The sequence below is a fragment of the Marmota marmota genome, unplaced genomic scaffold (genome assembly GCF_001458135.2).
Source record: "Marmota marmota marmota unplaced genomic scaffold, marMar, whole genome shotgun sequence".
Classification (NCBI taxonomy): domain Eukaryota; kingdom Metazoa; phylum Chordata; class Mammalia; order Rodentia; family Sciuridae; genus Marmota; species Marmota marmota.
In genome coordinates this window covers 760,679-772,488 of record NW_026000101.1, presented here as the reverse complement: position 1 = coordinate 772,488, position 11,810 = coordinate 760,679, and the positions used below count along the sequence as shown (strand labels likewise).

Sequence of the window (11,810 nt, the reverse complement as noted above, 5' to 3'; positions counted from 1 at the left end):
CAGGTGGGGAACAGGCTCAGGCGGAGGTGACGTTCTCATGGTCCCACAGAAGCACATACAGAGCCAGCTTTGCCACTTGGCCGCCTGCCTCAGGCCTTCGCCACTCCGGTCCACGCGGCAGCAGGGAGAACTCGGCCCGGTGACCAGAGAGGCCGACAGAGGCCTGGCTCCCCTGAGAGTCCCCTGCCCTTTGGCAACTCACGGAACCTCTCTGGGACTATTTATCTCTAAAATGGAGATTTAAATGCAAGTGCTCAGCTCACCAGGGCCTGGGTGGGAGGATTTCAGGAGAGGCTGCAGGTAGAACGCTCAGCCCTGTGCGTGGTCTAGGAAAGGCCTAGAGGTGAGCAGTAGCCATGATGGGGACTGTGGGGAAGAGGAGGAGGAGGAGGAGGAGGAGGAGGAGGGGAGGGGGGAGGAGGAGGAGGAGGGAGGAGGGAGGGAGGAGGGGAGGGAGGGAGGGAGGGAGGGAGGGAGGGAGGGAGGGGAGGGGAGGGAGGGGAGGAGGGAGGGAGGGAGGAGGAGGGGAGGGGAGGAGGNAGAGAAGGGGGAGGGGGAGGAGGAGGAGGAGGAGGAGGAGGAGGAGAATGTGGACACCCACCCCCTGCTGCAGCCCGCCTTGGTCTCAGGCCTCTTCACTCTGCACTGAAGAGCCCGTCTGCATAGCGGCCATCTCCAAGAGGTCCCGTCACCCCAGGCCCCAAGCAGGAGCCTTCTCCCCATGCCCCTTCCTTGATCCCAGTGGCCCCACTTGGGGGGGCTTCATAAACAGCTCCACTGAAGCCAAGGCATCATCTGGCCTGTAAATCAGCGGGCTTTCTGTGGCCATTTGCAGCATCAAAGGCGCAGACACCTCCAGATAATGCATCACGCTCAAGAGGCGGAGGTGGGGGGAGCTGTCATCTGCAGTCAGTGAGCAGGAAATCTATGTCCCCTCCTGGGCCTGGGTGCCAGTGTCACCGAGGGCTGCCCCCTTGGCCTCCTGCATGAGCCAACATGGGGCAAGTGGTCATGGCTGCGGTGGTGTGCGTGTGTGTGTGTGTGTGTGTGTGTGTGTGTGGATTTGTTGCATTCTGTGTGTTTGTGTTTGTGTTTTCTCTTTTCTCTTTTTCCAAGAGGCCATCAGCATTCCGGCAGCGTCCTGAGAAATTCATCAAATTATTTAACCTTTGCGGGAATAAATAATACATGTGTTTTCTCAGGATTTGTTCTGATTAAGCCGTTCTGGAGTGGTGCCAGGCCTGAGCCCGCCCCGGGAGAGGCAGGAAGGAGGCGGGGGGCACAGGATAGGAAATCAGGAGGCCAGCAGAGGCCGGGGCAGGAGGGGGCCAAGGAGGCCGGAGGGCCCGGGAGGTGGACCTGGACCCCCGCGAGCTCCTCCAGGCTGGCGGCAGCAGAGGAAGGGGGTGGACTCCAGCAGCTCTGGCTGTGCACCTGCAGGCTCTCTGAGTCATCAGGCCCTGAGGACGGAGGTACAGAGGACAGAGAGCTGGGCGCGGGGTGAGTGGCAGTTCCATCTGGTGTCCGGGAGGCCAAAGGCCAGGCAAGGCCTGGGTGTGACTCCCTGCCCCCCTTCTCTGCCTGCTGTGGAACTGCCCCTCCCAGCATCCACACCCATGTGCCATTACCCAGGGGACAATGGCAGAGGCCAGTGTCTGCCCACAGTGACTGCTCAATAGAAACTCGGTTGAAACCCATTAAACTGCTGACCGGTGACCAGTGTAAACCTACCAAAGGACCATTTCATATGGCTCCACCTACACGTGGCCTCACCTGTGATGGTCACACGCTTTAGCACTGAGGGCCCACTTTGTGCTCCAGTCCGGGTGTTCTCTACAGATAACCTTAAACGTCAGCCCCGTGAGGTCTGCTTCTTATTATCATTCACATTTTACAAAGGGAAAAACTGAGGCTCAGAGCAGTCCAGGCACCTGCTTGAGGTCACCCAGCTGATTGATAGAGGGCTGAGCTGGGCCATGATCCCAGTGTAGCCCCAAAGTTTTCTAACACCACGGCATTTCTAGGGCTTGGCCTTCCCTTGGTAGGACCCTGCCACTAAGCATGGGGACAAGAGAGGCAGGAGAAGGCCCAGGTGGAGGGCAGGTGGGAAATGAAGGTCATAAATAGCAAACTCAGAGCCCATCCAGTGCTGTGGAATTTCTAAGAGCTCAATCTCAGCAAGTTGCCCTTGATAAGCTACAGAGACAGTGAAGAGGGGAACACAGAGTATTTAGAACTTTCATACACACGGCAGTGTCAGAGGTTCCCAGGAAGGCTCTCGAGTGACCTGGAAGCCAGCCATAGCTATTGCATCTCTAGGAATAGCCTCTGAGCAAAGAGCCTCGACCTCAGTTGTCCTCACCCACCTGGGCTGCAGACGCTGGAGGGGCCTGTGTCGGAGCTCAGCCCACAGGACCTTGGAGGGGCTGATCCCACCTGGGGGGTGGTGAGGGAAGCCGCCTCACTTTCCCCCCTGGTCCTCAGTTTCCTCTGGTGCTGAGAGGGCGGGTCGCCTCTCTCCACGCCACCCTGGGCTCTGCCATTCTGTAATCTCCATGCACCTGCACAGCGAGGGCGACCAGGAAGGGGCTCTGGAGCCAGTCTGCTTGGATTCAAACCCAGCTCCACCATGGAGAAGCCATGTGACCTTGGGCAGGTGACCTGACCCCCCCAGAGCTCATTGTCTGCCACCATGGATAAGTCCTACCTGTAGACTGGCAGGCTTGGCAAAAAGACTTCTGTGTGTTCCTGGCTAGGAGTGGGGGCTCTGGAAGTAGCAGCATGTGTCTTGATCACGACCAAGACCTAGGCAGGGAGGGAGGGAACCATCCCTCCATCCTCCATGAGCACCAGAAATGTCCCAAGGGAGGAGGTGACAGGGGCTCAGCTCCAACCCCAACCCGCCTGGGATTCAAATCTCCAAGGTCCTCAGCCTTTCCAGCCCTTGCTTAGGAGCCGAAATCTGGGATTGGAAGGATTCACAGTTGCCCACCAATAACCCCAGATAATCCCTCTTGTATCCACATATCATTTTCCTCTTAAAGAAATAAAATCTCTAATTAGAGTTTTCTCTGAACGCACTCTCTTTGAAAAAAATTAAAAATGTATAAACCCTCCTGTATCATGTATGTATATTTCATTGCTGCATAATTGGGATCTTTGTCAGTAACCAGGGTAGCGGGCGACAGCCTTTTAATCGGCTCCGGATGCTAATGGAGAAAGAGATGTTTTCCTCCTCTTTGCTCAACGGTTCAGCCAGAGACTAGAGTCCTCCCTAATAAGTATTTATGTCAAAACCCTTTTTTGGGGAGTGGGGGGGAAGGAGCAGCTGTAGCCCAGTTGAAAGACGGGGCTCTGATTACAGTGCGCCGGCGAGGGGGGGTCACTTTCAGAGAGAAACAGTGCTAATCAAGTTAATCACAAAACCCGCGCTATAATTGCTTCAGCTCTCAGACAAAATTTTACTTTTATCTAAATTACTAAAGTGAGGAGAGTGCAATCCACTCTAATTTAGCTTTTGAGCTGAGGAGAAAGCATGTGTGGAAGGCTGGAGAGGTTTTTAAACATCAGGAGAACTCGTGCAATGGAATCCAACACTCCTCCCTGCCTCCCACCCGCCTCCCCTCCCTCCTGCCTCCTGCAAGTCCCTCCTCCTTCCAGAAGGCCTGGCCCAGGGCTGAGGATTTGGACTCCTGGACCTACCCTTTAAGGCTGTTAGCAAGCTACTCAGCTTCTCCATGTCCTCAGTTTCTGCATCTGTGAAATGGGATTGATTGCCAGTAGGGTACCTGTCTCAGGACTGGGAGGCAGGGTTAATGCATTGGCAGGAACGAGGTATTGGTTGTGTGTGAGCCATGTGCACTCTCTCTCTGTCTCTCTCTGTCTCTCTGTCTCTCTCTCTCTCTCTCTCTCACACACACACACACACACACACACACTCTCTCAAGAAGCGTCCCTTGCTGTTGTGATCTCTCCATTTTCCTTCCTCCCTTCCTGTGCCTCTGTCTTCCTCGCCTTCTCCTCCTCCTTCTCCTTCTTCCACTTCTTCTCTTTCACCTCTTCTTTCTGAGTTTCCCTCCTGTTTCTAGCACCTTCTTTGCACGAGGCACGACCTGTCCTCAGGGACTCACAATCTGGTCTTGATGACTTTGAATTCAAGAGGAGAGTGAATGGGCCTCAAGGAACTCAGACAAGAGCTGAGGGGATGGACCTGAGGGGACCCTTTCTTCCACTGGGAAATCAAGAAGGCTGTGTGGAAGGAGGAGCCTGGTAGCTGGGTGTCGGAGGACACTGCTGCTGTGGACGTGGGGAGGCAAGGCCTGGGGCCGGTAGCCTGAGTGAGGGCGGAGAGGGGAGCACGGGCAGCAGGCGGTGCACAGATGCCAGAAGATGCCGGACCAGCTGAGCACAGCTCTGCGGGTGGGCCCACCTCTCACCCCTCACCCCTCACCCCTCACCCCCGCCCTGTGCAGCCCTCCAGCCTCGTCCAGTTGGCTCTCAGCATCGGCTGAACGGGAACCTTCGTTCCTCACCTTGCAGGCAGGGCATCCCAGGTGGGATCCCACGATGGCCATGCACTGGGCCACTCACTTAGTCCCATGTCACTGGCTGCCTTTCCCCGCCTGCCTTCCATCAGTCTCGCTTTCTCCCACAGCAGCCTCCGGGGGTCTTCCAAATTCACGCTTCGTCCAACGAGGAGCTGATGTCATCCAACTTGCCCGGAAACACAGATTAGAGAAAACACACACAGTCAATTTAACTGGCAATTAAACAGACTCCCCTATGTAATTAGCGTCAAGACAACTCACAATTACTATGGGGCGCACATTCGCAGCCGACGCTCCACATTTATATAGAGCAACAATTACTGGGCGCTAATATCTTAACAGGAAGCGGAGGAAATTTGTGAAACATTTTAAGGAGGCAGCCCATCCTGTCCTTTTGCACTGTAAATAACTCTCTTGTAAATGGAACTGTAAAATTAAAGAGGCAATACTTGAAATGAGGCGGAGAAGAAAAATATTTACTCTATTGAAAGTAACTGATTGCTGTTTTGAGATGACCAATTTCAGGAAACTAACTGCTTGTCCCATGTTAGTAAAAGCCAACTCCACTGGCTGAGGGCTTCCCTTGGGCCAGGCCCATCACCTGCTGTATTGCATCCAGGTCTCACAGTGACTCTGTACAGAGATGGGGAACTGGGCTCCCGTAGGTGAAGCCACTTGCCCAAGGTCACAGCTGACAGCAGCAGGACAGAATCTGGGTCTAAATGCAAAACTTTGGTGCAAAACCCCCCACATTCACTGCTGTCTGTGCCACAGACAGTCACATCCAGACTCAAACACTAAGCAGCCTATCAGAAGGCGGAGGCCCCGGAGGGAGGGACCAGCCCAAGGCCATGCAGCAGGTCCAGGGAACAGCACGTCTCCCACCATTGCCCCTTCCCACTGTACTGTCTGATAGAAATGGAAATGATGCCACCAAAAAAGGACCCCTTTGGTGACTGCACCTCTCCTAGAACTGCCTTGTAGGAGGTCTACGGTCCTTGCTCCTGGGGAGAGAAAGAGGCCTGAGTTGGCTTTAGGGTCAATGCAATATAATCCACCACCACTCCCCCTTCCCAAAAAAAGGAGCTCTGAAACTATTGAGTTCTATGCTGGACACGGAGTACTATTCTTTCTCTTCCCTTATCCTAAACCTTTGTAAGCATCCCTGAAAGGGATAGCAGCAATCCTGAAGCCCTGTAATTAGGAATACTTAGCCAGATGCAATATATACATTTAGCTCATCAAGGGACTTTAGCAGTAAAAGCTACAGTATCAGTATCAGTTAGCTATTGTTGTGTAACAAATCTTTTCAAACCCCAGGGACTTAAATGCAATGCCTGTGAACACTTTGCCATGTACTGGGACTGGGCTGGTCTAGGCCAAACTGGGCTCGGTGCCTCTACGTACTTCAGGTCTTTGAGTCAGTAGCAGCTCCATTCCACAGGTCTCCCAGATTCGTCAAAACAACAGATCTTTTCCTGGGGTGGCAGAGGCTCAAGAGAGCGAGCAGAAATATGCCACTCGAGTCTCTGGCCAAAACAAGTTACACGGGACTGAGGCTTGGGAGGTTTGAGTGTTCATACGCTGGAAGTTTGGTCCCCTACATGCTGTTGTTGAGGTGGTGGAACCTTTAAAAGCTGGAGCCTATCAGTGGGCAAATTAGGTCAATGGGACATGACACTTGGAAGAGATTAATGAGGTCTTCGTGGAACTCCCACGAGTCTGGCCTGTTCTGTCTGTGGCTGTTTCCCTTTTCTGCTTCTGCACCATATTGTGATGCAGCCAAAGGAGCCCTCACCAGAGGCTGAGCAGATGAGGCTGCTGATGTTGGGCTATCGCATCTATTACGGTTTGGATTGAAGTGTCCCCCAAATGTGTGTGTTGGAGGGTTGGTCCAGGATGCAGGTGGGGGTTTGGGGAAGTGATTGGGTCATGAGGGCTCCGAGTGGGGGATCAATCTTTTGATAGGTGAATGGGCTGCTGGGCAGTGGTGGAAACCGAAGGCAGAGGGGCATGTGCATTCCTCCATGCCCTTCTGCCATGATGTTTTTGCCTTGGAGCTGGCCAGCCATGGGCTGAAGCTCTGAAACCATAAGCCAAAATAAATCTTTCCTCTTTAAGTTTTTTCTTCAGGTATCTGTCACAAAAAACACAGACCAACACAGCATTCAAATCTGAACCAAATAAAACTCTTTTCTTTATACATATTTAGCTCAAGTATTTTGTTACCGCAATGGAGAACAGACGCACAGCCAAGTTACATGCAAGGGTGCTCATGCAGGGACCAGGGAAGAATTGTGAGGAGGGGAACATTCTATTCACCGCAGTGTAATAAAACATCAAATAGGTCTTTAAAAAAAAAACTCAGTATTTGGTGGGAAAGGAGCTAGCTGCTAGAGAGAGATGATTTCAAGCTTGATTTATGACTTTAAAATAGGAATAGTCACAACTAGCTCACAAAGCTGTCATGAGGCTTACATAAAATACTGCACATGACTTACCTGCACCACCCAAGACACACACTCAATCATCCTCGCCATCCTGGGGGCACCAACACATCTTGGTTTATCCAGGACTGTCTAATGTGGGAACAGCCACAGTCCCCGGCAAACCAGGATGTCAGTCACCCTAACCATCCCCATTACCAAAATAATACAAGGTCATCTTCACCTGCCAGGTACATTGGCAGGTAAGAGGGTAAACCTTCTCCTCTACTCCTACAACCACCCTTCTCTGAATGGCACTACCATGTTGGTGCTGCTGCCCCTGGGACTCAGGCGATGCTAGAGAATACGGGGAGTAGATGATAAACTCTTTAGTGGACTCTTGCCTTGTGGGGCAACAATCTAAGACGAAAAACATGAACTCCCACTCTTTGTTACATGTATAGTAACAACTGTGACACAGGAAGAAAGTGACTGGCGAATCCAGCTTCCCTGAGGATGGCAAGGTAGGGGTTTTAAAAATTACCAGCCATGTTCCCTGAGAGCCATTCTACTCTCATAGCCAACAAGCCTAAGAGCCTGGTTCCAGAAATTCAAAGACAATTATGTCTGACAAGAGTTTTCCTCACCCAGGGAACTTGTCTTAGTTTCTCCCACCAGGAGTCTTGTTCCAAAGACACTGGTTTACAAATTGGAAAACCTTCAAGCCACCCGAGGGTTGGTGGAGGTGGTGCCGATGTTCTGCTCCCTGAAATCCTGGGAATGAGGGGAATCTGTGTGCAGTGGGGTGGGGGTGGCTCTCTGGGATGTCAGATGTCTGTCGTTCACTTGAAAACAAACTCTGAATCAAAGTGATCAGCCCCGATCCTTCCTCTCCATCTTCTGGCAGCTGGGCCTTTGCATTTCACATTTCCCTTGTCCTAAAGAAATCACAGGTGAAGCAGCATCTTCCTGGGCACCCAGGAGTGCACGGGTGTTCCCCGAGGAAGCTGACAACGTTCTCAGCCCCGCGTCTCCTGGAAGAGCCAAGTCCACAAAGGGTGTCCAGGGCTCTGGTTGGACTGTGATCTTTGAGAGCAGCTGCAGGGGAGCAGGGGAGCCCAGCGCCCCCACCTTCACCTGCGGAAGGAAACCTGGGGCTCCTTTGCCAGGGCCCACGCACCTTCTGCCTGATAAGTCACCCCGTCAAGGCTCACCTCCTGGCCTTGCTGGCCAGACTCCAGCAAGTCCACCGTCATTTCACCGAGGGCTCTGGGGCCAAGCCCACTCTTGGCTTCAGAGATAAAGGCTCCTTGAAATGTGTGATGTGGGCAGGGGTACCAGGAAGGCTTCTCTGAGGAGGCCTTTGGGGGCTGAGCCCAGTCCCTCACCCAGGACAGGAGAGCCAGGATCTCAACCCCAGGCCTACTTTTCATGCCTGGGGGGCTTTAAGGAAGTCATCTAAGTTTCATCCACAAAATGGGGACAGTGATGGTACCCGGCTTGTGAGGTCTGTGAGAATCCATAAGATGATAGGTGTTAGTCGCTCAGCACAGGCAGCCATGTATTTAACAAGCACACATGGGGTGCGGCCACCATGCTGGGCAAGGAGACTTGGACACAGAGGTCGACACAGCCACCGCCCATGACTAAAGAGTCCCTGGTACATAGGGTGGCCCAACCAATGCCAGTTGTCGTCATTAACCCAAGGGCTCAGGACAGGGCTCAGTCCCCTCTGCCCTCAACCAGAAGGCATCAAATGGACCTGCCGTCCCTCTTCAGCAAGATTGAGGGGACTAGGCCATCTGAAAGGTCAGCCGGGCTCTCAGTGAGAACCAAACGCACACTGTGAAGAAGTCCTGGGGCAGGAGGGTCCCACTGTCTACCTCCTCTCTGCCCTAACCAGGCCACCACCTCCCTTGCCCCAAAGGTGGTGCCACTGGTCATGAGTGCTTGCAGGTGCTGCCCTGGTCTGATGAGACTACCACACCCTGAGAAGTCCCCATGAGACACTCGATATCAGTGACTCTCAAACTTCAGCAAGCGTCAGACCCACCAGGAGGGTCTGTAGACCACTCCCAGAGTTTCCAATTTGGTAGATCTGGGGTGGGGACCTGGAATGTGCATTTCCAACAAGGCCACATTGATGCTGCAGGTTCAGCAACCTCTGGTTTAGAACGTCATCCCCATTTCACAGGTGAGGAGACTGAGGCTCTGAGAGGGGAGGAGACTCACCTGTTCCCACTGTCAGGCAGGAACAGGGCTGCAGCCTGATCCACTGGCCTGGCTTGCTGGAGACTAGGGATTCTGGGGACTTTCAGTGCTAAAATCAGGACAGCCCCTGGAAAACCAGGAGAGCCGGTCACCCGAGTTGCAATCCAGGCCCGAGCAACTCCTCTACCGTGTCTAGAGAGCACCTTATAATTCCCAACGGGCTTTACATCCATTGATACTGCCAGGATCAACAGTTCTCTGCATCCAAGATCTCTCTGAGTTCTCATAACCCTACAAAGTGGGAGCTATTATTCTACATTGTAGTGGTAAACTGAGGCACAGAGGGGTGATCTATCCAGGTCACATGGTTACTGAGTGGCAGAGGTGAGACTGAATGCCAGGCTCTGAATCCCCTGCACCCGGGGCCTCCTTCTGGCAGGAGGGGAGCTGAGAGCCTGGTGTGGAGTGAGCATGCCTGTCCCCAGCCCTGCTTCCGGAACCACAGTGCCTGGGTTCACTCCCATGCTTGCTGGAGGGACGATCTTGGGTAAGCCACTTAACTACAGGCTTCAGTTTCTCCTGCTTTAAGATGGCATAACAGCTGCCCGCTGGATTGCTGTGCAGAGTTGAGTGGGTTAAAGGCAGAAGAATTCTGCAAACAGCACTTAGCCTGGAAGACGTGACAAGTGTCTGCTGCTACCATCTCCTGCAGAGGAGGGACACGGTCCTGTCCTCCAGGGAAGAGGTCTACCTTCCTGGACTCAGCAACCCCAGGAACTTTGAATGCAAATCAGGGAGCATCCATAATATTTTTCTATCGCTAGCACTGATTCCTGTGTTGAGTCTCCACTAAGCCGGTTCTCCACTACCTTCTTCCACTGGGGCTATTTCTAAATTCCAAGGCCCCTTATATATTGCTAAGAGGCCACCTGATCTTCTGCCCCCACTGGGAAAGCCATCAGTTTACCCCATTCTAGTCATCGTTCCTGGCTGGGGACCAATGAATCATCTCCACTTGCCTTTCATAGGGATCCCTTGGGGACACTCTTTTGTGCCACCCTTGGCAAACCTTGCTGATCAAGGGCCTTCTTGAGAATATGGAGGCCCTATCTGTTCCCTGGGAACCCAGCAGCCTCCCCAGGGATTCACCTGGGATAGGAAGCCCAGGACCCTCTGAGTCACGTCCCACAGATTTGGTTGGTGGGGACAGGGAGGAGTTATCCCCTGCTACCTCTTGTATGTCTCCGTCCTGGCTGCCACCATTACGTGGAGTTCAATATTTGCAGGTTGGGTCCAGGAAACCCAACCTGCTCAGGAATAAAGAGACAGGTCCCACCTTCAATGGCTTCTAGAGACCAGGTGAACCAGAGTATCCACAAAGCTGCACCATGGTCCCACTCGCCAAGCTGGACGGGACATCAGCTCAGAGCTCTGTCTTCACTCCCTGGGGGAGTCTGGGCAGGTCACTTTCTGTCATGGTTAATTTTTTTATGTCAACTTGGCTAATACTCAAGTATTTGGTCAAACATTATTCTAGATGCTTCTGTGAGTTTTTTTTTTTTTTTTTTAGATGAAACAAAGGTTTAAATCAGTAGATTGACTAGAGCACATTATCTTCCCTAATGTGGGTGGGCTGCATCCAATCAGTAGACGGTTTGGGTGGGGTGGGGGAACTTCCTCTGAAGAAGAGGGGATTCTGATAACTGCCTTCAGACTGCACTGACCCCTCTTCCCTGGGCCTCCCGTGTCCTGACCAGCCTGCAGCTTTGGACTTGCCAGCCTCCACTGCCACCTGAGCCAGTTCTTAAGAATCTCTCCCTCTTACTAGTGTGCCTTCCTCTCCACATTTCCTTGTTCCTCGTGGAAAGATAGGGATCCGTACAGGAGAACCCTCCCTGGGCTTCTTCCAAAGCCTGTGGGTATAGGTAAAGTCTGGCCAGAATTTGAAAGCCCAAGTCAATCAGGGCCACACTTGGGTTTCAGAAACTCTGGGAACTTTCTGGAATTATGTGTCATGTGCTCATTCACTTATTTAACAATTCATTTCTGCTTATCTCCTCGAGACCAGGCATTGTGCCAGTGTCTGGGTACCAAGAAGAATTATTTAGAATTGATGGTAAAAGGTCTAGGCAATTAGCAGGCGACAAGGAAGTGGATATCATGTGCTACACACTCACTGTCTTAGTCTGTTTTCTGTTGCTGCCGCAGAATACCTGCTGCTGGATAATGTATAAAGAAAAAAAAAGGTTTATTTGACTCACAATTCTCATGGCGACTGCAGGGTTCAAATAGCATAGTGGCAGCATCCTGGTGAGGGTCCCCTGGCTGTGTCACAATTTGGAAGAGAAATGGAAAGGGAAGTAGTCTCATTTAGAAGGGTGCAAGAGTGTGGGGGAGACCTTCTTTTTAACAACCCACTCTTGCAAAAACTCACTCCATGAGAACAGCATTCGTCCCTTCTAAGGGGGCACCCTGAGACTGATCAGTCTCCACCTCTCAGGTTCTGCTTCTTAAAGGTTCCACCACCCAACACCACCACACTGGGACCCAAGCTTCCAGTACATGGACCTTTGTAGATGGTTCACCCAACAATACCCAAGCCAAAGCACAAGAGTCAGGTAGGAAA

General features: G+C 52.5%; 1 long non-coding RNA gene across 2 annotated transcripts; it reads right to left on the bottom strand.

The window, feature by feature from the left end:
* Positions 1-570: 570 nt before the first annotated feature.
* Positions 571-10,635, bottom strand: LOC125610655. Of its 2 annotated transcripts, none has more exons than XR_007340651.1 (4): positions 10,521-10,635; positions 7,621-7,911; positions 4,533-4,713; positions 571-1,460 (listed from the first exon to the last, which is right to left on the bottom strand). It is a non-coding gene; the product is annotated as an uncharacterized LOC125610655 (long non-coding RNA). The 2 variants fall into 2 exon arrangements; XR_007340652.1 differs by lacking the exon at positions 571-1,460 and adding an exon at positions 3,435-3,756.
* Positions 10,636-11,810: the final 1,175 nt, after the last annotated feature.